The 22,422-nt window shown below is 58.4% G+C and overlaps 12 non-coding genes and 1 pseudogene across 12 annotated transcripts; all 13 read left to right on the forward strand.

Moving 5' to 3' along the window:
- The first annotated feature begins 413 nt into the window (after positions 1–413).
- Positions 414–618, forward strand: LOC148807037 (U2 spliceosomal RNA; annotated as a pseudogene).
- A 797-nt stretch (positions 619–1,415) lies between these two features.
- On the forward strand, positions 1,416–1,606 carry LOC148807038 (U2 spliceosomal RNA). Its single transcript, XR_016088995.1, has one exon. It is a non-coding gene; the product is annotated as a U2 spliceosomal RNA (small nuclear RNA).
- Positions 1,607–2,395: 789 nt separating this feature from the next.
- Positions 2,396–2,586, forward strand: LOC148807039 (U2 spliceosomal RNA). Its single transcript, XR_016088996.1, has one exon. It is a non-coding gene; the product is annotated as a U2 spliceosomal RNA (small nuclear RNA).
- A 793-nt stretch (positions 2,587–3,379) lies between these two features.
- LOC148807040 (U2 spliceosomal RNA) lies at positions 3,380–3,570 on the forward strand. Its single transcript, XR_016088997.1, has one exon. It is a non-coding gene; the product is annotated as a U2 spliceosomal RNA (small nuclear RNA).
- Positions 3,571–9,846: 6,276 nt separating this feature from the next.
- On the forward strand, positions 9,847–10,032 carry LOC148807041 (U2 spliceosomal RNA). The gene has a single exon (XR_016089073.1). It is a non-coding gene; the product is annotated as a U2 spliceosomal RNA (small nuclear RNA).
- Positions 10,033–10,824: 792 nt separating this feature from the next.
- On the forward strand, positions 10,825–11,015 carry LOC148807042 (U2 spliceosomal RNA). The gene has a single exon (XR_016088998.1). It is a non-coding gene; the product is annotated as a U2 spliceosomal RNA (small nuclear RNA).
- Positions 11,016–11,816: 801 nt separating this feature from the next.
- LOC148807043 (U2 spliceosomal RNA) lies at positions 11,817–12,007 on the forward strand. Its single transcript, XR_016088999.1, has one exon. It is a non-coding gene; the product is annotated as a U2 spliceosomal RNA (small nuclear RNA).
- A 797-nt stretch (positions 12,008–12,804) lies between these two features.
- Positions 12,805–12,995, forward strand: LOC148807044 (U2 spliceosomal RNA). Its single transcript, XR_016089000.1, has one exon. It is a non-coding gene; the product is annotated as a U2 spliceosomal RNA (small nuclear RNA).
- Positions 12,996–13,792: 797 nt separating this feature from the next.
- LOC148807045 (U2 spliceosomal RNA) lies at positions 13,793–13,983 on the forward strand. The gene has a single exon (XR_016089001.1). It is a non-coding gene; the product is annotated as a U2 spliceosomal RNA (small nuclear RNA).
- Positions 13,984–14,782: 799 nt separating this feature from the next.
- LOC148807046 (U2 spliceosomal RNA) lies at positions 14,783–14,973 on the forward strand. Its single transcript, XR_016089003.1, has one exon. It is a non-coding gene; the product is annotated as a U2 spliceosomal RNA (small nuclear RNA).
- Positions 14,974–15,766: 793 nt separating this feature from the next.
- LOC148807047 (U2 spliceosomal RNA) lies at positions 15,767–15,957 on the forward strand. Its single transcript, XR_016089004.1, has one exon. It is a non-coding gene; the product is annotated as a U2 spliceosomal RNA (small nuclear RNA).
- A 3,260-nt stretch (positions 15,958–19,217) lies between these two features.
- LOC148807048 (U2 spliceosomal RNA) lies at positions 19,218–19,414 on the forward strand. Its single transcript, XR_016089067.1, has one exon. It is a non-coding gene; the product is annotated as a U2 spliceosomal RNA (small nuclear RNA).
- Positions 19,415–20,209: 795 nt separating this feature from the next.
- LOC148807049 (U2 spliceosomal RNA) lies at positions 20,210–20,400 on the forward strand. The gene has a single exon (XR_016089005.1). It is a non-coding gene; the product is annotated as a U2 spliceosomal RNA (small nuclear RNA).
- The last annotated feature ends 2,022 nt before the right edge of the window (positions 20,401–22,422 follow it).

Genomic DNA, 22,422 nt, shown 5'->3' on the forward strand with positions numbered 1-22,422 from the left:
GTCGCACAGGCTGTTTGGGTTCAGCATCGACCCCTTTTTGCGGGATTGTGGGCAAATTTTACTTTGACTGCGCATATGGTTTTATGGGGATGGCAGTCGGTTGTGGGTGGTGGGAGAACCAATTTTTTATTATGGTTGCTGGTGTGCCTGATTAAAATGGTTTTGTGGGATTGCAGGAACCACTTAGTGAGATATGGGGCTGATGTGGGTGTGCAGGGGATAAGTGGGCGGATCAGGCACGAATTACGTGTACTGCAGAGACAGGATTATAGGAGATGGGGTTACCATGCGGCTAAAGAGCGGTGGAAGACCCTTTTGGAGTTAGACTGAAGACGGGTTGGTTTTCGGTGTTTTTGGTTTTGTGCTGTTCTTGTGTTGTTTTGTGCTGTATTGTGATGCTTTGTGATGACTTGTTCTCTTTTGTACTTTAATTAAAAAACAAAAAAAAAAAAAAAAAAAAAAAAATCTGTTCTTATCAGTTTAATATCTGATACGTCCCCCATCGGGGGACCACATATTAAACGGATTTTTGGAACAGGGAGCTGGATCAGGAGCTTGCTCCGTCCTCTCCACGCATCGGCCCGGTATTGCAGCGCCTCCGGGAACGGTGCACTACCTTCTCTCAGCGGTGAAAAGACAGACGTAGCTAGCAAGCAAGCGAGGTGGACCGGAGCTCCTTCCTCTCCGGTCTCGTCTCTCGTCCATCTGTGTGTCTCTGTGTCTCTCTCTCTCCCCCTCCCCGTTCCCGTGCTCCCTCCGTGCACTTTCCCGCGCCTCGACTCTCTCGGCAAGCAGGCCGGCCCCCTTTTCGGCTCCCGTGCGTTTTCCCTCCAAAAAACTTAGTTTTTTCCTCCTTTTTCCAGGGAGGCAGGCGTGGCTTGTGTGTGTGTGTGTGTGTGTGTGTGTGTGTGTGTGTGTGTGTGTGTGTGTGTGTGTGTGTGTGTCCCCGTCCTTGCAGGCGGGCCCCTTTCGACAGCCGGCCGTTTTCCCTCCAAAAAACTTAGTATATACACCTTTTCTTTCTTTTTTTCGGCAGGCAGGCAGGTGTGTGTGTGTCCCCGTCCCTCCCGAGAGAGCGCTGCCCCTTGCCTCTGCCCGCAGGTGCCGACGGTCCGCTTTCGCTTGCAGCTCACTCGGCACGGCTGCTGCTGGTGGGAGGGGCCTAAGCTAAGGAGGCCGGCCGGCTGGCGCCCCCCGCGGCTGCGGTCGTTGTCGGGCCGTTGACAGGAGATCAAAGAGCAGGGCCCCCGCCCGGGACTGGCGGGCAGGCAGGCGAGCAAGCAGGCAGGCAAGAGAGGGGGAGAGCGGAGTCCGGGCGGCCGGCAGCCGCGTGCGGACCGGGCTCCAGAGGCGTCGGCCTGCGCCGCTGCGCGCCAGCCGGACGCCCGCGCGCCCGCCCAAGGCCGGCGTCGGGCATCGCTTCTCGGCCTTTTGGCTAAGATCAAGTGTAGTATCTGTTCTTATCAGTTTAATATCTGATACGTCCCCCATCGGGGGACCACATATTAAACGGATTTTTGGAACAGGGAGCTGGATCAGGAGCTTGCTCCGTCCTCTCCACGCATCGGCCCGGTATTGCAGCGCCTCCGGGAACGGTGCACTACCTTCTCTCAGCGGTGAAAAGACAGACGTAGCTAGCAAGCAAGCGAGGTGGACCGGAGCTCCTTCCTCTCCGGTCTCGTCTCTCGTCCATCTGTGTGTCTCTGTGTCTCTCTCTCTCCCCCTCCCCGTTCCCGTGCTCCCTCCGTGCACTTTCCCGCGCCTCGACTCTCTCGGCAAGCAGGCCGGCCCCCTTTTCGGCTCCCGTGCGTTTTCCCTCCAAAAAACTTAGTTTTTTCCTCCTTTTTCCAGGGAGGCAGGCGTGGCTTGTGTGTGTGTGTGTGTGTGTGTGTGTGTGTGTGTGTGTGTGTGTGTGTGTGTGTGTCCCCGTCCTTGCAGGCGGGCCCCTTTCGACAGCCGGCCGTTTTCCCTCCAAAAAACTTAGTATATACACCTTTTCTTTCTTTTTTTCGGCAGGCAGGCAGGTGTGTGTGTGTCCCCGTCCCTCCCGAGAGAGCGCTGCCCCTTGCCTCTGCCCGCAGGTGCCGACGGTCCGCTTTCGCTTGCAGCTCACTCGGCACGGCTGCTGCTGGTGGGAGGGGCCTAAGCTAAGGAGGCCGGCCGGCTGGCGCCCCCCGCGGCTGCGGTCGTTGTCGGGCCGTTGACAGGAGATCAAAGAGCAGGGCCCCCGCCCGGGACTGGCGGGCAGGCAGGCGAGCAAGCAGGCAGGCAAGAGAGGGGGAGAGCGGAGTCCGGGCGGCCGGCAGCCGCGTGCGGACCGGGCTCCAGAGGCGTCGGCCTGCGCCGCTGCGCGCCAGCCGGACGCCCGCGCGCCCGCCCAAGGCCGGCGTCGGGCATCGCTTCTCGGCCTTTTGGCTAAGATCAAGTGTAGTATCTGTTCTTATCAGTTTAATATCTGATACGTCCCCCATCGGGGGACCACATATTAAACGGATTTTTGGAACAGGGAGCTGGATCAGGAGCTTGCTCCGTCCTCTCCACGCATCGGCCCGGTATTGCAGCGCCTCCGGGAACGGTGCACTACCTTCTCTCAGCGGTGAAAAGACAGACGTAGCTAGCAAGCAAGCGAGGTGGACCGGAGCTCCTTCCTCTCCGGTCTCGTCTCTCGTCCATCTGTGTGTCTCTGTGTCTCTCTCTCTCCCCCTCCCCGTTCCCGTGCTCCCTCCGTGCACTTTCCCGCGCCTCGACTCTCTCGGCAAGCAGGCCGGCCCCCTTTTCGGCTCCCGTGCGTTTTCCCTCCAAAAAACTTAGTTTTTTCCTCCTTTTTCCAGGGAGGCAGGCGTGGCTTGTGTGTGTGTGTGTGTGTGTGTGTGTGTGTGTGTGTGTGTGTGTGTGTGTGTGTGTGTGTCCCCGTCCTTGCAGGCGGGCCCCTTTCGACAGCCGGCCGTTTTCCCTCCAAAAAACTTAGTATATACACCTTTTCTTTCTTTTTTTCGGCAGGCAGGCAGGTGTGTGTGTGTCCCCGTCCCTCCCGAGAGAGCGCTGCCCCTTGCCTCTGCCCGCAGGTGCCGACGGTCCGCTTTCGCTTGCAGCTCACTCGGCACGGCTGCTGCTGGTGGGAGGGGCCTAAGCTAAGGAGGCCGGCCGGCTGGCGCCCCCCGCGGCTGCGGTCGTTGTCGGGCCGTTGACAGGAGATCAAAGAGCAGGGCCCCCGCCCGGGACTGGCGGGCAGGCAGGCGAGCAAGCAGGCAGGCAAGAGAGGGGGAGAGCGGAGTCCGGGCGGCCGGCAGCCGCGTGCGGACCGGGCTCCAGAGGCGTCGGCCTGCGCCGCTGCGCGCCAGCCGGACGCCCGCGCGCCCGCCCAAGGCCGGCGTCGGGCATCGCTTCTCGGCCTTTTGGCTAAGATCAAGTGTAGTATCTGTTCTTATCAGTTTAATATCTGATACGTCCCCCATCGGGGGACCACATATTAAACGGATTTTTGGAACAGGGAGCTGGATCAGGAGCTTGCTCCGTCCTCTCCACGCATCGGCCCGGTATTGCAGCGCCTCCGGGAACGGTGCACTACCTTCTCTCAGCGGTGAAAAGACAGACGTAGCTAGCAAGCAAGCGAGGTGGACCGGAGCTCCTTCCTCTCCGGTCTCGTCTCTCGTCCATCTGTGTGTCTCTGTGTCTCTCTCTCTCCCCCTCCCCGTTCCCGTGCTCCCTCCGTGCACTTTCCCGCGCCTCGACTCTCTCGGCAAGCAGGCCGGCCCCCTTTTCGGCTCCCGTGCGTTTTCCCTCCAAAAAACTTAGTTTTTTCCTCCTTTTTCCAGGGAGGCAGGCGTGGCTTGTGTGTGTGTGTGTGTGTGTGTGTGTGTGTGTGTGTGTGTGTGTGTGTGTGTGTGTCCCCGTCCTTGCAGGCGGGCCCCTTTCGACAGCCGGCCGTTTTCCCTCCAAAAAACTTAGTATATACACCTTTTCTTTCTTTTTTTCGGCAGGCAGGCAGGTGTGTGTGTGTCCCCGTCCCTCCCGAGAGAGCGCTGCCCCTTGCCTCTGCCCGCAGGTGCCGACGGTCCGCTTTCGCTTGCAGCTCACTCGGCACGGCTGCTGCTGGTGGGAGGGGCCTAAGCTAAGGAGGCCGGCCGGCTGGCGCCCCCCGCGGCTGCGGTCGTTGTCGGGCCGTTGACAGGAGATCAAAGAGCAGGGCCCCCGCCCGGGACTGGCGGGCAGGCAGGCGAGCAAGCAGGCAGGCAAGAGAGGGGGAGAGCGGAGTCCGGGCGGCCGGCAGCCGCGTGCGGACCGGGCTCCAGAGGCGTCGGCCTGCGCCGCTGCGCGCCAGCCGGACGCCCGCGCGCCCGCCCAAGGCCGGCGTCGGGCATCGCTTCTCGGCCTTTTGGCCAAGATCCAAAGGTGCGTGGCTTGACCGCGGCTGGAGGGCTTGCTAAAGGACGAGAAGGGCGAAGGACGGAGAGAGCGGCGGACCCTACCTGAGGGGACATCACTACAGGGAAGGCAACAGGATCGCATCCAGGCAGAAGACACCCAGAGAAGACTGCAAGTCCGGAAGACATCGAGCCACCACTGGAATCGCTCTGGGTGAAGCCCAGGGGGTGAAGGTGGGGCTCCCAGATGGCAGCGCTGGGTGAGTTGCCTTTCCCTTCGGCGGCCGGGCGCCCTCTGTCCCGTGAGGGGCAGATGCGGCGCACGGTGCGCTTTGTTTTAAAGAATCAGGAGGACTCGGCGGAATGGATGGTCAGGCGAACCTTTGAGAGAAGAATTGTGTTCAGCTTGCTAGGAGTCAGGAAGGAAGACATTCTATGTATTCAGGACTTTCAGAACAGGAATCTTTATGATTTAACTGTGACTTCAGAACCAGAAGTTATCCGAGTTTGGAACAAGGTGGAATTACTGAGGGATACAGACCCCTTAGCAAAATTTTTGATCGAACCTTTGTTTGCTCGCGAACTTCGGCCTATCACTGTCCACATGTTCAACGGCCACGTGCCGGAATCTGATGTTGCTACTTTTCTGAAGAGATTCGTGGACATCCAGGGCGAGGGGAAAAAGGTAACCGACGAGGAGAACGTCTGGACGGCAAAATGGCGATACATGGCCAGGTTCCGGACCAGCCTGATGACAGCCGGAGGCGTACTGCACCCCCCATCTACCTTTAACATTGGTCCCAACAGAGGTTTCCTGGTGTACCCTGGACAACCGAAAACTTGCAGGAGATGTGGGCAAGAAGGTCACTTGGGGGCAGAGTGCAAGACGGAAATCTGTAGGCGGTGCGGCCGACTCGGGCACGTGGCGACAATGTGCCGCCATGACTTGGTGTGCAACCTGTGCGGCGATGAAGGGCATCAGTACAGAAGTTGCCCAAAGAAAGCCCGCAGCTTTGCCTCAGTCGTTTCGGGTGAGGCGGAAGCGCACGCAGGAACATCAGGATTGCAGGAGAGGCAAGGCGAAGATCATACTCACCAAGGTGTGGGCCCAGCGGAACAGGAGGCAGGTGAGGATACATCGTCACTGGTCTCGATCCCAGGTTCCCAGGTAGCTGCAGAGGAAGAGAGAGCAGAACATCAAGATCTTGACTCCGATAGCCAGGCGCCTGCGGCACCAGGTGAGGGAGCCAGAGAGGCGGCATCTTCAGATGACAATTGGACCATCGTGAAAAGAAAGAAGAAGAAGACGAAGGAGAAGAAGGAGAAAAAGGAGAAACGACAAAGGGAGTCATCCGAAGAAGAGGCCCATTGGGTTGGAGATAAAAGACCCAAGGAGGCATTAGTTTCCCCAGTCGAGGACTTTATGGTGTCTGATAGCGAATCCGCAGCTCCTGAGGAATCGTCGGAAGAGGGAAACGAAACCAGGGTGGACGGGGAAATAGAGGAGGTGGTGGACCCAGGAGAAGAAGAGAAGGTTGAACAGGACCCGACAGAGGATGAACCCGACATCGGTACAGAACAAGAGATGGGAAAGACGGATGCTGCCATAGAGAGGCCCGGTTTGCAGCAAGAAGAAGGAAAAGGAGGGGGGATACCCCCCCCCTCAAACGTGTCGCACTTCTCCTGGGCGGAGCGCGCCGGGGAAGGGGCGATGGGAATAGAGCAATGCCCCCAACCTGGATTCTCAATCGACTCAGAAGAGAGTGACTCCATACCCCTTAGCGGCATACCAGGCATGGACGAAGACTCCATCTACGAGCCGGCCTCCCCGTCGGTAGCCGGCTTCCTGAGTCCCGGTGACCTTGAGGATCCCCCGGGTCGCTTCAATTGAGGGCACTTTTCCGGTTGCAGGCCCCAACTTCTTCCTCATGAACTGCACCATCGGCTCGGCCAACGTCAGAGGCCTGAAAAACAAGGTTAAGCGTGTCGCAGTCTTTAAAGATCTGGCTGAGAGACACTTTAGCTTTTGTTTTATTCAAGAAGCGCACTTGGGGTCGAGGAGAGATGTGCTTGAATTCAAGAGCGACTGGCATAGAGGGGACTCATGGTGGAGTGTTGGGGGGGTCCACTCTTCAGGTGTGGGCATCCTCTGTGGGACACCGAATTTCGTGGCCAGTGAGGCCACGTCGGTTGTTCCAGGACGTCTCCTAATGGTAGATGGGGTATGGGACGCAAAGCGGGTCCGGCTAATCGCTGTATATGGGCCGGCAGAAAGGCGCCTTCAGGCGTCCTTTTTACAGGAGTTAGAGCCGCTGCTCTTTACCAACCGTTCTGTTCTAGTGGGGGGCGATTTTAACATAGACTTGAGTGATGTGCGTGGTTCGGGTGTGTGTGCGTTGCGGGAATTAATTCTCCGTTTCAATTTGCAGGACTGCTTTGAGGGTTTCGGTCCGGCCTCCAAGGTTTTTACTTGGAGTAACGGGCGAGACAGTTTCAGGCGGCTGGACTACGTTTTCACCTCCCTAAAAGGGGTAGTCCAGTCCAGGCGGGTTATCCCGGTTTGGTTCTCTGATCACCTCCTGCTGTCTGCTACCGTGATCCCTGAGGCTTCTACCTTTAAAACCCGGTGCTGGAGGCTGAACGTGCAGGTTCTGTCCGAGGCAGAATACCTAGCCCGGATAGCGAGCCTGCTGGGCAGCTTCCAGAGGAAGAGGTGGAGTTTTCCGACGGCGGTCCTTTGGTGGGAAGCCTGCAAGAGGGCCATAGCCAGGGCCTCCATAAGTTATTGCCGGCACAGGCAGTCTGTGGGTAGGGAGACTCTAGCCCGTTTACAACAAGAGCTAGAGGCGGTGTACGCGGCCTTTAATGGCGGCGGCTCCTTTGACGCGGACAAGGCCGCTGAGATCAGGAATAGTTTAAAAGAGATCTGGTCTTCGCGAGCTAGAGACTTCCTGTTCAGGCTGAAGGGCGACCTGATTGAGGACGAGGAGAAATGCTCGTCCCGCTTCTTCGGCTCGGTCCGGGTAAGGCAGGCAAGGACCAGCTTCGAGGCGCTACGCCAAGCAGACGGTACGGTGACGTGCGACGGGTCACAGATGGTGGAGTGCGCCTCGGAGTTCTATAGGTCCTTGTTTGCAGAGAAACCCGTGGATTCGAGCCGGTGGGAGGACTGGTTGACGGGCATAGAAAAGAGATCCAAGGTCGCCCCAGACCTGGAGGGGAGTCTGACTGCCGCCGAGCTGAAAGCGGCGGCAGCTGGCCTGCGCAAGGGAACCGCCCCAGGGCTTGACGGCCTGCCCACAGATTTCTACATCGCCTTTTGGGATTTGTTACAACCGATGCTTATGGAGGTCTTTGGTGAGATATTGCAGGTAGGGGAGATGGGGACAACTATGAAGGTTGGGGTGTTGTCCCTCATCTTCAAAAAGGGTGAGAAGACCGATCTGGAAAACTGGAGGCCGATCCAGTTACTCTGCACCGATTACAAGATCCTCGCTAAGGTGCTGGGTAATCGACTGAGGAAGGTTATGCCAGATCTGGTCTGCAGAGACCAGACCTGCAGTGTCGAGGGCCGGAGGATCGTTTGGAATCTCCACCTCATCAGGGACACGGTGGCATGGGTAGAAGACCGCGGACTGGCGCTCATGCTGGTCAGCCTCGACCAGAGTAAGGCTTTTGATAGGGTCCACCATGCTTTCCTCTGGGAGGTGCTGATACGGCTGGGCGTGGGCCACACCTTCGTCAGATGGATCCAGACCCTGTATAACGGAGTCGTGTCTCGGGTGAGTATCAACGGGAGAGTGGGGGCCGGAGTGCCGGTCGGGTGCGGGGTGAGGCAGGGGTGCCCCCTGTCTCCCCTGCTTTACGTCCTCTACTCTGAGCCCCTCCTCCACGTGATACGTAAGGACCCTCTGATCGAGGGCGTGGTAGTCCCAGGCAGCGGGGGTGAACAGGTGAAGGTCGCGGCGTATGCCGATGACATCTCCCTGTTCCTGACATCTGACAGTAGTATTTGCCGGGTACTTGAACTGTTGGACGAACACTCAGCCTGCACTGGGTCCCGTTTAAACAGGGACAAGTGCGCAGTCAAGTACTTCGGCAAATGGAGGGACAGGAGAGAAGAGGTGGGCGGCCTCCCCCTGGAGTCGGGCCCAGTAAAGATCTTGGGCATCCGTTTCCACTCGGGTGACTCCGCCAGGTTGAACTGGGAGGACAGGTTGCGGAAAGTGAACCAAAAATTGGGTATGTGGCAGGACAGATCACTGTCCTACTCTGGTAAGGTGTTGGTTTTAAAAGTGGATGTCCTGCCAACTTTACTATATCTGGCCAGGGTGTTTCCGTTGCCTGTCTGCCTTAGAAGAGACCTGGTGAGAGCCGTCTTCCGCTTCATTTGGGGCGGAGGATATGAGTATATCGCCCGGGTGGAGATGTGCAGACCAATTGAGGAAGGGGGGAGAACTGTCCCAGATTTGCCGGCTAAGTTAGACACCCTGTTCGTGGCGGGTCTGTGCAAGACCCTCCACGAGGACCCCGACCACCTGTGTGTTTATTTTATAAGGTTATGGCTGGCTGCCACTGTGAGGCACCTTGTGGTCTGGTCTAATAGGACACCTAGCGCTGAGCAACTGCCCCCGCACTACGGGCACGCTAGGAAGTGGCTGAGAAGGCATCCTGAAGCCAGAGAAGGGCAGGCCTTACTAGACCACAGGGCCTTGTACAAAGCAGTGGTGGCAAGGACGACCCCAGCGGTGGTTGGGGTCTCAGAGGGGGCTTGGCGGCAAATCCAACCCGCGGGCCTAGATAACAGACTCAGGGATCTAAACTGGCTTGCCCTCTGGAACCGCCTGCCTGTTAGAGAGACCCTCCACAACCATGGTCTCTCTAGACACAACAGGTGTCCTCGTCCGGATTGTCTAGAGCCTGAAACAGTCCTGCATGTGTTCTGGGGGTGTGTGTTTGCACAAAGGGTGTGGGGTTTGTGTGGAGATTTGTGTTCACGAGTAATGGGTGATTTGGTGCTGTCCAGCCACACAGTTCTCAAAGGTGTCCCGGGGCCCCGCAAGTGGAATCGTGCTTTCCTAGTGTGGCTGGTGATCAGTCTTGTTAAGTTTTATCTTTGGGCCTCCCGGAAGGAGTTGATCAGCCACGGAAGGGGAGACTCAGCAGACAACATTGCCTGGAAGGCGCGGCACGACGTCGCCAGACGTATCCAGTGGGACGTTCGGAGATGGGGTTTCGCCGCGGCAAAAGAACGTTGGAAGGGGTTGTTTTCATTGGGGTGATCTTGGTGTACAGTTTGTGTTCTTTAGGGGACTTGTGTGTCTGTACTTTGTATTTCTAAGAATATGGGAGCAATAGGGGATTTGGGGAGGGGCTGGTTTTGCATAAGGGGCGGGATTATGTTAATGAACGGTTTATGTAAGTTTTATGTAGTTTGGGGTTCTATTGTTTCCAGATGATAATGATTTTGGTTTGTTGTATTCTGTATTTTTGTAATAAAAAAAAAAAAAAAAAATCTGTTCTTATCAGTTTAATATCTGATACGTCCCCCATCGGGGGACCACATATTAAACGGATTTTTGGAACAGGGAGCTGGATCAGGAGCTTGCTCCGTCCTCTCCACGCATCGGCCCGGTATTGCAGCGCCTCCGGGAACGGTGCACTACCTTCTCTCAGCGGTGAAAAGACAGACGTAGCTAGCAAGCAAGCGAGGTGGACCGGAGCTCCTTCCTCTCCGGTCTCGTCTCTCGTCCATCTGTGTGTCTCTGTGTCTCTCTCTCTCCCCCTCCCCGTTCCCGTGCTCCCTCCGTGCACTTTCCCGCGCCTCGACTCTCTCGGCAAGCAGGCCGGCCCCCTTTTCGGCTCCCGTGCGTTTTCCCTCCAAAAAACTTAGTTTTTTCCTCCTTTTTCCAGGGAGGCAGGCGTGGCTGTGTGTGTGTGTGTGTGTGTGTGTGTGTGTGTGTGTGTGTGTGTGTGTGTGTGTGTGTGTCCCCGTCCTTGCAGGCGGGCCCCTTTCGACAGCCGGCCGTTTTCCCTCCAAAAAACTTAGTATATACACCTTTTCTTTCTTTTTTTCGGCAGGCAGGCAGGTGTGTGTGTGTCCCCGTCCCTCCCGAGAGAGCGCTGCCCCTTGCCTCTGCCCGCAGGTGCCGACGGTCCGCTTTCGCTTGCAGCTCACTCGGCACGGCTGCTGCTGGTGGGAGGGGCCTAAGCTAAGGAGGCCGGCCGGCTGGCGCCCCCCGCGGCTGCGGTCGTTGTCGGGCCGTTGACAGGAGATCAAAGAGCAGGGCCCCCGCCCGGGACTGGCGGGCAGGCAGGCGAGCAAGCAGGCAGGCAAGAGAGGGGGAGAGCGGAGTCCGGGCGGCCGGCAGCCGCGTGCGGACCGGGCTCCAGAGGCGTCGGCCTGCGCCGCTGCGCGCCAGCCGGACGCCCGCGCGCCCGCCCAAGGCCGGCGTCGGGCATCGCTTCTCGGCCTTTTGGCTAAGATCAAGTGTAGTATCTGTTCTTATCAGTTTAATATCTGATACGTCCCCCATCGGGGGACCACATATTAAACGGATTTTTGGAACAGGGAGCTGGATCAGGAGCTTGCTCCGTCCTCTCCACGCATCGGCCCGGTATTGCAGCGCCTCCGGGAACGGTGCACTACCTTCTCTCAGCGGTGAAAAGACAGACGTAGCTAGCAAGCAAGCGAGGTGGACCGGAGCTCCTTCCTCTCCGGTCTCGTCTCTCGTCCATCTGTGTGTCTCTGTGTCTCTCTCTCTCCCCCTCCCCGTTCCCGTGCTCCCTCCGTGCACTTTCCCGCGCCTCGACTCTCTCGGCAAGCAGGCCGGCCCCCTTTTCGGCTCCCGTGCGTTTTCCCTCCAAAAAACTTAGTTTTTTCCTCCTTTTTCCAGGGAGGCAGGCGTGGCTTGTGTGTGTGTGTGTGTGTGTGTGTGTGTGTGTGTGTGTGTGTGTGTGTGTGTGTGTGTGTGTGTGTGTCCCCGTCCTTGCAGGCGGGCCCCTTTCGACAGCCGGCCGTTTTCCCTCCAAAAAACTTAGTATATACACCTTTTCTTTCTTTTTTTCGGCAGGCAGGCAGGTGTGTGTGTGTCCCCGTCCCTCCCGAGAGAGCGCTGCCCCTTGCCTCTGCCCGCAGGTGCCGACGGTCCGCTTTCGCTTGCAGCTCACTCGGCACGGCTGCTGCTGGTGGGAGGGGCCTAAGCTAAGGAGGCCGGCCGGCTGGCGCCCCCCGCGGCTGCGGTCGTTGTCGGGCCGTTGACAGGAGATCAAAGAGCAGGGCCCCCGCCCGGGACTGGCGGGCAGGCAGGCGAGCAAGCAGGCAGGCAAGAGAGGGGGAGAGCGGAGTCCGGGCGGCCGGCAGCCGCGTGCGGACCGGGCTCCAGAGGCGTCGGCCTGCGCCGCTGCGCGCCAGCCGGACGCCCGCGCGCCCGCCCAAGGCCGGCGTCGGGCATCGCTTCTCGGCCTTTTGGCTAAGATCAAGTGTAGTATCTGTTCTTATCAGTTTAATATCTGATACGTCCCCCATCGGGGGACCACATATTAAACGGATTTTTGGAACAGGGAGCTGGATCAGGAGCTTGCTCCGTCCTCTCCACGCATCGGCCCGGTATTGCAGCGCCTCCGGGAACGGTGCACTACCTTCTCTCAGCGGTGAAAAGACAGACGTAGCTAGCAAGCAAGCGAGGTGGACCGGAGCTCCTTCCTCTCCGGTCTCGTCTCTCGTCCATCTGTGTGTCTCTGTGTCTCTCTCTCTCCCCCTCCCCGTTCCCGTGCTCCCTCCGTGCACTTTCCCGCGCCTCGACTCTCTCGGCAAGCAGGCCGGCCCCCTTTTCGGCTCCCGTGCGTTTTCCCTCCAAAAAACTTAGTTTTTTCCTCCTTTTTCCAGGGAGGCAGGCGTGGCTTGTGTGTGTGTGTGTGTGTGTGTGTGTGTGTGTGTGTGTGTGTGTGTGTGTGTGTGTGTGTGTGTCCCCGTCCTTGCAGGCGGGCCCCTTTCGACAGCCGGCCGTTTTCCCTCCAAAAAACTTAGTATATACACCTTTTCTTTCTTTTTTTCGGCAGGCAGGCAGGTGTGTGTGTGTCCCCGTCCCTCCCGAGAGAGCGCTGCCCCTTGCCTCTGCCCGCAGGTGCCGACGGTCCGCTTTCGCTTGCAGCTCACTCGGCACGGCTGCTGCTGGTGGGAGGGGCCTAAGCTAAGGAGGCCGGCCGGCTGGCGCCCCCCGCGGCTGCGGTCGTTGTCGGGCCGTTGACAGGAGATCAAAGAGCAGGGCCCCCGCCCGGGACTGGCGGGCAGGCAGGCGAGCAAGCAGGCAGGCAAGAGAGGGGGAGAGCGGAGTCCGGGCGGCCGGCAGCCGCGTGCGGACCGGGCTCCAGAGGCGTCGGCCTGCGCCGCTGCGCGCCAGCCGGACGCCCGCGCGCCCGCCCAAGGCCGGCGTCGGGCATCGCTTCTCGGCCTTTTGGCTAAGATCAAGTGTAGTATCTGTTCTTATCAGTTTAATATCTGATACGTCCCCCATCGGGGGACCACATATTAAACGGATTTTTGGAACAGGGAGCTGGATCAGGAGCTTGCTCCGTCCTCTCCACGCATCGGCCCGGTATTGCAGCGCCTCCGGGAACGGTGCACTACCTTCTCTCAGCGGTGAAAAGACAGACGTAGCTAGCAAGCAAGCGAGGTGGACCGGAGCTCCTTCCTCTCCGGTCTCGTCTCTCGTCCATCTGTGTGTCTCTGTGTCTCTCTCTCTCCCCCTCCCCGTTCCCGTGCTCCCTCCGTGCACTTTCCCGCGCCTCGACTCTCTCGGCAAGCAGGCCGGCCCCCTTTTCGGCTCCCGTGCGTTTTCCCTCCAAAAAACTTAGTTTTTTCCTCCTTTTTCCAGGGAGGCAGGCGTGGCTTGTGTGTGTGTGTGTGTGTGTGTGTGTGTGTGTGTGTGTGTGTGTGTGTGTGTGTGTGTGTGTGTCCCCGTCCTTGCAGGCGGGCCCCTTTCGACAGCCGGCCGTTTTCCCTCCAAAAAACTTAGTATATACACCTTTTCTTTCTTTTTTTCGGCAGGCAGGCAGGTGTGTGTGTGTCCCCGTCCCTCCCGAGAGAGCGCTGCCCCTTGCCTCTGCCCGCAGGTGCCGACGGTCCGCTTTCGCTTGCAGCTCACTCGGCACGGCTGCTGCTGGTGGGAGGGGCCTAAGCTAAGGAGGCCGGCCGGCTGGCGCCCCCCGCGGCTGCGGTCGTTGTCGGGCCGTTGACAGGAGATCAAAGAGCAGGGCCCCCGCCCGGGACTGGCGGGCAGGCAGGCGAGCAAGCAGGCAGGCAAGAGAGGGGGAGAGCGGAGTCCGGGCGGCCGGCAGCCGCGTGCGGACCGGGCTCCAGAGGCGTCGGCCTGCGCCGCTGCGCGCCAGCCGGACGCCCGCGCGCCCGCCCAAGGCCGGCGTCGGGCATCGCTTCTCGGCCTTTTGGCTAAGATCAAGTGTAGTATCTGTTCTTATCAGTTTAATATCTGATACGTCCCCCATCGGGGGACCACATATTAAACGGATTTTTGGAACAGGGAGCTGGATCAGGAGCTTGCTCCGTCCTCTCCACGCATCGGCCCGGTATTGCAGCGCCTCCGGGAACGGTGCACTACCTTCTCTCAGCGGTGAAAAGACAGACGTAGCTAGCAAGCAAGCGAGGTGGACCGGAGCTCCTTCCTCTCCGGTCTCGTCTCTCGTCCATCTGTGTGTCTCTGTGTCTCTCTCTCTCCCCCTCCCCGTTCCCGTGCTCCCTCCGTGCACTTTCCCGCGCCTCGACTCTCTCGGCAAGCAGGCCGGCCCCCTTTTCGGCTCCCGTGCGTTTTCCCTCCAAAAAACTTAGTTTTTTCCTCCTTTTTCCAGGGAGGCAGGCGTGGCTTGTGTGTGTGTGTGTGTGTGTGTGTGTGTGTGTGTGTGTGTGTGTGTGTGTGTGTGTGTGTGTGTGTCCCCGTCCTTGCAGGCGGGCCCCTTTCGACAGCCGGCCGTTTTCCCTCCAAAAAACTTAGTATATACACCTTTTCTTTCTTTTTTTCGGCAGGCAGGCAGGTGTGTGTGTGTCCCCGTCCCTCCCGAGAGAGCGCTGCCCCTTGCCTCTGCCCGCAGGTGCCGACGGTCCGCTTTCGCTTGCAGCTCACTCGGCACGGCTGCTGCTGGTGGGAGGGGCCTAAGCTAAGGAGGCCGGCCGGCTGGCGCCCCCCGCGGCTGCGGTCGTTGTCGGGCCGTTGACAGGAGATCAAAGAGCAGGGCCCCCGCCCGGGACTGGCGGGCAGGCAGGCGAGCAAGCAGGCAGGCAAGAGAGGGGGAGAGCGGAGTCCGGGCGGCCGGCAGCCGCGTGCGGACCGGGCTCCAGAGGCGTCGGCCTGCGCCGCTGCGCGCCAGCCGGACGCCCGCGCGCCCGCCCAAGGCCGGCGTCGGGCATCGCTTCTCGGCCTTTTGGCTAAGATCAAGTGTAGTATCTGTTCTTATCAGTTTAATATCTGATACGTCCCCCATCGGGGGACCACATATTAAACGGATTTTTGGAACAGGGAGCTGGATCAGGAGCTTGCTCCGTCCTCTCCACGCATCGGCCCGGTATTGCAGCGCCTCCGGGAACGGTGCACTACCTTCTCTCAGCGGTGAAAAGACAGACGTAGCTAGCAAGCAAGCGAGGTGGACCGGAGCTCCTTCCTCTCCGGTCTCGTCTCTCGTCCATCTGTGTGTCTCTGTGTCTCTCTCTCTCCCCCTCCCCGTTCCCGTGCTCCCTCCGTGCACTTTCCCGCGCCTCGACTCTCTCGGCAAGCAGGCCGGCCCCCTTTTCGGCTCCCGTGCGTTTTCCCTCCAAAAAACTTAGTTTTTTCCTCCTTTTTCCAGGGAGGCAGGCGTGGCTTGTGTGTGTGTGTGTGTGTGTGTGTGTGTGTGTGTGTGTGTGTGTGTGTGTGTGTGTGTGTCCCCGTCCTTGCAGGCGGGCCCCTTTCGACAGCCGGCCGTTTTCCCTCCAAAAAACTTAGTATATACACCTTTTCTTTCTTTTTTTCGGCAGGCAGGCAGGTGTGTGTGTGTCCCCGTCCCTCCCGAGAGAGCGCTGCCCCTTGCCTCTGCCCGCAGGTGCCGACGGTCCGCTTTCGCTTGCAGCTCACTCGGCACGGCTGCTGCTGGTGGGAGGGGCCTAAGCTAAGGAGGCCGGCCGGCTGGCGCCCCCCGCGGCTGCGGTCGTTGTCGGGCCGTTGACAGGAGATCAAAGAGCAGGGCCCCCGCCCGGGACTGGCGGGCAGGCAGGCGAGCAAGCAGGCAGGCAAGAGAGGGGGAGAGCGGAGTCCGGGCGGCCGGCAGCCGCGTGCGGACCGGGCTCCAGAGGCGTCGGCCTGCGCCGCTGCGCGCCAGCCGGACGCCCGCGCGCCCGCCCAAGGCCGGCGTCGGGCATCGCTTCTCGGCCTTTTGGCTAAGATCAAGTGTAGTATCTGTTCTTATCAGTTTAATATCTGATACGTCCCCCATCGGGGGACCACATATTAAACGGATTTTTGGAACAGGGAGCTGGATCAGGAGCTTGCTCCGTCCTCTCCACGCATCGGCCCGGTATTGCAGCGCCTCCGGGAACGGTGCACTACCTTCTCTCAGCGGTGAAAAGACAGACGTAGCTAGCAAGCAAGCGAGGTGGACCGGAGCTCCTTCCTCTCCGGTCTCGTCTCTCGTCCATCTGTGTGTCTCTGTGTCTCTCTCTCTCCCCCTCCCCGTTCCCGTGCTCCCTCCGTGCACTTTCCCGCGCCTCGACTCTCTCGGCAAGCAGGCCGGCCCCCTTTTCGGCTCCCGTGCGTTTTCCCTCCAAAAAACTTAGTTTTTTCCTCCTTTTTCCAGGGAGGCAGGCGTGGCTTGTGTGTGTGTGTGTGTGTGTGTGTGTGTGTGTGTGTGTGTGTGTGTGTGTGTGTGTGTGTGTGTCCCCGTCCTTGCAGGCGGGCCCCTTTCGACAGCCGGCCGTTTTCCCTCCAAAAAACTTAGTATATACACCTTTTCTTTCTTTTTTTCGGCAGGCAGGCAGGTGTGTGTGTGTCCCCGTCCCTCCCGAGAGAGCGCTGCCCCTTGCCTCTGCCCGCAGGTGCCGACGGTCCGCTTTCGCTTGCAGCTCACTCGGCACGGCTGCTGCTGGTGGGAGGGGCCTAAGCTAAGGAGGCCGGCCGGCTGGCGCCCCCCGCGGCTGCGGTCGTTGTCGGGCCGTTGACAGGAGATCAAAGAGCAGGGCCCCCGCCCGGGACTGGCGGGCAGGCAGGCGAGCAAGCAGGCAGGCAAGAGAGGGGGAGAGCGGAGTCCGGGCGGCCGGCAGCCGCGTGCGGACCGGGCTCCAGAGGCGTCGGCCTGCGCCGCTGCGCGCCAGCCGGACGCCCGCGCGCCCGCCCAAGGCCGGCGTCGGGCATCGCTTCTCGGCCTTTTGGCTAAGATCAAGGTTTAAGCCGGCAAGCCCGCAATTCCAAGGTCTTAGTCAGAGGGTCGGGAAGGCGGCGGGAGGACTGGAAGGAGCGACGCAACAGGAGAAGGATTGGCTGGAGCGGCGGAGTGTTGGGCTGGAGTTTGGAGGACCGAGGCGGCGGAGGCGACGAGCGGAATTGCTGGCCAGTGGATGCGAACTGGAGACGGTGGCGGAGCGTTCCTGTGACTTGGAAGTGCGGTTCGGATCGGTGGCTGGAGATGGAGGCGGGTCATCCTTGGGCGAGGAAGGAGCAGCGGAAGGATTCCATCCGTTTCACCTTGCGGGACCGAGGAGAACCCAAGACTTGGACTAGAGATAAGTTCAAGACTTTTGTTTTGAAAAGGGTTCTGGATGTGCAGCTGTCGGACATTTTATGTTTACAGGATTACTGCGATCGGGGGATTTTTGAGTTAACTTTGATTTCGAGTGAACTTTGTTTTGACTTATGGAAGAGGATTTCAGAGAGAAAGGGAGAGGCTCCGTTGAGCCTTTTCCGTGCAAGTCCTATGTTTGCTGGAGGGTTACGGAAGATGACGGTTTTTGTTTTTGATCCATTTGTTCCAGAAGAGGACATTGATGTTTTTTTGAATAATTTTGTGTTGTTGCAGGGGAAGGGGGAGAGGGAACGAGATTCTGAGGGGGTTTGGACGGGCAAGCGGGTTTATTGGATGAGGTTACGGTTTGGGGGTGCGGAAGAGGGGGGGGTGTTGCATCCCCCTGCGTTTTTTGAGATCGGGACAGAGAGGGGATACCTGGTTTATCCAGGGCAGCCCCTTGCATGTAGGAAATGTGGGGTTTTAGGTCACTATGCTGCAAAATGTGGGATGGTGGTGTGTAGTCGGTGTAAGGAACAGGGACATGTGACGAAGGATTGCAAGAAAGAGGTCCGATGTTTCTCATGTGGGGATATAGGCCATGCATATAAAAACTGTGTGGGGAGAAGGAGGGTTAGGGCTGAACAGGATAGGTTAGACGAAAAGGAAAGGGTAGCTGACGGGACAGGAGTGTTGAATAACATGAACTGTGTGCAAGTGGAGGAGGTGGGGAGGATGTGTGAAGGAGAGTGTGGGGGGGGATTGAGGGGAAACGAAGAGGGAGGAATAGGAGTAGATGTTAATGGTATGGGGGAAGAGAGTAAATTGAATGAAGAGTCAGGTGTAGAGGAAACAGTAGGGGGCAGTGTTGTCAAGGAATCAGACAAGAAGGGTGGGGATGAGAGGGTGGTGAGGGGCATTTGTGAGCTTGTGGTGGAGGTGAAGGAGGGTGCACAAGTCACGACACCGGTGGTAGAGGATGTAGGGAAGACGAGTACGGGTAAGGAGGCTAGTGTGGTTAGGGACTTAGATAAGGAGGGTGTGGGAGGGGGCACTGTGGGAGTTAAGGGTAAACACGTGGAGGCGCTGAAGGACGGTGTGCAAGTGGAGATGTTGGAAGGAGATGTTGTGGACAGTATGGAAGTTGAAGGATGTGTGGGGGGTGCGGGCGAGAATGTTGAAAAGGAAAAAGGGAAAAACGAGGAAGGGGTGGTATCCAGAGATGGAGAGATTAGGGAGGCAGGTACGGAAACCGTACAAATGGAGAGGAGCGTGCGGGCAGAGGAGGGGAGAGGAGCAGTTACAACGGCAGGTGTGACAGGAAGAAGTAGCAGTACCGAAGAGGGAAGAAGGCATACCGGGGAGCTTACAGACAGCGACGTGGAGAGAGAGTTTGCAGACTGTGTGACACAATATAAAAGAGAATGGGAGAAGGAAGGGTACATCGATGTACCGTTGCCGGGTGTTCAGTGGGGCTTTTTACCTGCAGAGAGGGTGCCAGAAGTGGAATTAAATGAGGAGAACTTTCCACCCTTGGGGTCCGCAGGGGCCGGGGGGGGGAGGAAAGGCATGAGGACGGGATTAGTTGCAGTAGAGGGTATTGGGAAAGATGAGAGCAAGGGTGGGCACGTAAGTGGAAGAGGGTGTATAGAGGGACAACAACCGGGGAAGGAGAGCAATGTTTGCAAAGAGTGGAAGAAGGTTGAATTAAACCAGGAGTGGCAGAAACAGATAAAGGTTAAACAGAAGACATGTTTGGCCACAGTGCACGAAGTGGAACGGAAGTTTCCAGGGTGCCGCATAGAACTTGTGAAGGAAGGGGATACTCCGGGTGGGTTTCGAATGGGTGGGGAGACGAGGGAGGAATGTAAACTGATTAGCAAGATGTTGTATGGAGCATTATGCAAAAGCTTGAAGATGTGAATAATGGGTTTGTGGGTTTATGTGTTTTGAGTATGGGAATAATTTAGATTTAGGGGAGTGATTAATTTGCATACAGGGCGGGGTTATGCTAATGACGGGTTGATTTAAGTTGGTGTCTTTGTGATTTGGGTTTGATATTTGGGGTTTTCTGGTTATACCGAGTTTGGATTTATGGATTTTTGTATTTTGTAATAAAAAAAAAAAAAAAAAAAAAATCTGTTCTTATCAGTTTAATATCTGATACGTCCCCCATCGGGGGACCACATATTAAACGGATTTTTGGAACAGGGAGCTGGATCAGGAGCTTGCTCCGTCCTCTCCACGCATCGGCCCGGTATTGCAGCGCCTCCGGGAACGGTGCACTACCTTCTCTCAGCGGTGAAAAGACAGACGTAGCTAGCAAGCAAGCGAGGTGGACCGGAGCTCCTTCCTCTCCGGTCTCGTCTCTCGTCCATCTGTGTGTCTCTGTGTCTCTCTCTCTCCCCCTCCCCGTTCCCGTGCTCCCTCCGTGCACTTTCCCGCGCCTCGACTCTCTCGGCAAGCAGGCCGGCCCCCTTTTCGGCTCCCGTGCGTTTTCCCTCCAAAAAACTTAGTTTTTTCCTCCTTTTTCCAGGGAGGCAGGCGTGGCTTGTGTGTGTGTGTGTGTGTGTGTGTGTGTGTGTGTGTGTGTGTGTGTGTGTGTGTGTGTGTGTCCCCGTCCTTGCAGGCGGGCCCCTTTCGACAGCCGGCCGTTTTCCCTCCAAAAAACTTAGTATATACACCTTTTCTTTCTTTTTTTCGGCAGGCAGGCAGGTGTGTGTGTGTCCCCGTCCCTCCCGAGAGAGCGCTGCCCCTTGCCTCTGCCCGCAGGTGCCGACGGTCCGCTTTCGCTTGCAGCTCACTCGGCACGGCTGCTGCTGGTGGGAGGGGCCTAAGCTAAGGAGGCCGGCCGGCTGGCGCCCCCCGCGGCTGCGGTCGTTGTCGGGCCGTTGACAGGAGATCAAAGAGCAGGGCCCCCGCCCGGGACTGGCGGGCAGGCAGGCGAGCAAGCAGGCAGGCAAGAGAGGGGGAGAGCGGAGTCCGGGCGGCCGGCAGCCGCGTGCGGACCGGGCTCCAGAGGCGTCGGCCTGCGCCGCTGCGCGCCAGCCGGACGCCCGCGCGCCCGCCCAAGGCCGGCGTCGGGCATCGCTTCTCGGCCTTTTGGCTAAGATCAAGTGTAGTATCTGTTCTTATCAGTTTAATATCTGATACGTCCCCCATCGGGGGACCACATATTAAACGGATTTTTGGAACAGGGAGCTGGATCAGGAGCTTGCTCCGTCCTCTCCACGCATCGGCCCGGTATTGCAGCGCCTCCGGGAACGGTGCACTACCTTCTCTCAGCGGTGAAAAGACAGACGTAGCTAGCAAGCAAGCGAGGTGGACCGGAGCTCCTTCCTCTCCGGTCTCGTCTCTCGTCCATCTGTGTGTCTCTGTGTCTCTCTCTCTCCCCCTCCCCGTTCCCGTGCTCCCTCCGTGCACTTTCCCGCGCCTCGACTCTCTCGGCAAGCAGGCCGGCCCCCTTTTCGGCTCCCGTGCGTTTTCCCTCCAAAAAACTTAGTTTTTTCCTCCTTTTTCCAGGGAGGCAGGCGTGGCTGTGTGTGTGTGTGTGTGTGTGTGTGTGTGTGTGTGTGTGTGTGTGTGTGTGTGTGTGTGTCCCCGTCCTTGCAGGCGGGCCCCTTTCGACAGCCGGCCGTTTTCCCTCCAAAAAACTTAGTATATACACCTTTTCTTTCTTTTTTTCGGCAGGCAGGCAGGTGTGTGTGTGTCCCCGTCCCTCCCGAGAGAGCGCTGCCCCTTGCCTCTGCCCGCAGGTGCCGACGGTCCGCTTTCGCTTGCAGCTCACTCGGCACGGCTGCTGCTGGTGGGAGGGGCCTAAGCTAAGGAGGCCGGCCGGCTGGCGCCCCCCGCGGCTGCGGTCGTTGTCGGGCCGTTGACAGGAGATCAAAGAGCAGGGCCCCCGCCCGGGACTGGCGGGCAGGCAGGCGAGCAAGCAGGCAGGCAAGAGAGGGGGAGAGCGGAGTCCGGGCGGCCGGCAGCCGCGTGCGGACCGGGCTCCAGAGGCGTCGGCCTGCGCCGCTGCGCGCCAGCCGGACGCCCGCGCGCCCGCCCAAGGCCGGCGTCGGGCATCGCTTCTCGGCCTTTTGGCTAAGATCAAGGTTTAAGCCGGCAAGCCCGCAATTCCGAGGTCTTAGTCCAGGGGGTCGGGAAGGCGAGGAGGGAACCGTACGGACTGGACGGAATGGAATGCTGATGTTGGAGCCGGGACGTTTGGAGAGACGGTGCTGAAGAGGATTGCTGTGCGGTGGACGATTGGGACAACGAAGTGCTTGTCTGTTGGCGTGGGACGGAGAGCGGAGGATCAGTTGCGGAAATGATGGCTGGAATTGCTGGACCGAGGAAGGAGCGGAAGAAGAATTGCCTTCGCTTCTCGCTGAGAGGACGGGATGAACTGGATTTCTGGACAAGGGCTAAGTTTAAAACTTTGATTTTGAAGCAAGTTTTGGATGTTTCCATGACGGATATTTTCTGTTTGCAGGACTTTGGTTTGCGAGGGGTTTTTGATTTGACTATGGTGTCGGAGTTTCTTGCTGTCGAACTGTGGGACAGAGTACAAGGAAGGGAGAAAGAGGCTCCTTTGAGCCTCTTTCAGGTAGATCCACTGTTTGCTGGTGAACTGAAGCGAATGACTGTTTATGTGTCGGATCCCTTTGTTCCAGAGGAAGATGTGAAGACTCCTTTGGGAAAACTGGTTTTCCTGCAAGGAGATGGGAGAAAGGAGCTGGATGAAGACGATAAGGTCTGGACGGGGAAGTGGATTTATGAGATGCGGCTGCGACTGAGTCCAGAAAGGGGGAAGGGGGTGATGCACCCCCCAGCGGTTTTTGAGGTTGGATTGGAGAGGGGGTACCTGGAGTATCCAGGCCAACCCCCCACGTGCTGGAGCTGCATGAAGTCGGGACATTTTGCTGCACAGTGTGGAGAGATGTGCTGTAGTCGATGTGGATCGCGGGAGCATACGACAAGGGCATGTGTGCGGTGTTATTCATGTGGGAAGATGGGTCATAGGTCTGCAAGATGTGAGGAGCGAAAGCGGAGCACTGAGATGGTTGTGAATGAACGGGAAGTGGAAAGTGGGAGTGTGGAGAGTGTACGGTTAGGTGATACAGGTGGAGATCGTGTGGATGGAGGTAGTGAAAACGGTGTAGATAAATCAGTAAGTGTGGGTTTGGGACGGATTGTAGAGAGTGATGGGCTGGGAGGAATTTGTGATTCTGAGGCCATGGTAGTATATACGGACGGTTTTATTGACAGCGACGAAGAGAGACAGTATTCTGACTTTGTGAAATCGTGTGAA

This window comes from Atractosteus spatula, unplaced genomic scaffold (genome assembly GCF_055471065.1).
Source record: "Atractosteus spatula isolate fAtrSpa1 unplaced genomic scaffold, fAtrSpa1.hap1 Scaffold_42, whole genome shotgun sequence".
Classification (NCBI taxonomy): domain Eukaryota; kingdom Metazoa; phylum Chordata; class Actinopteri; order Semionotiformes; family Lepisosteidae; genus Atractosteus; species Atractosteus spatula.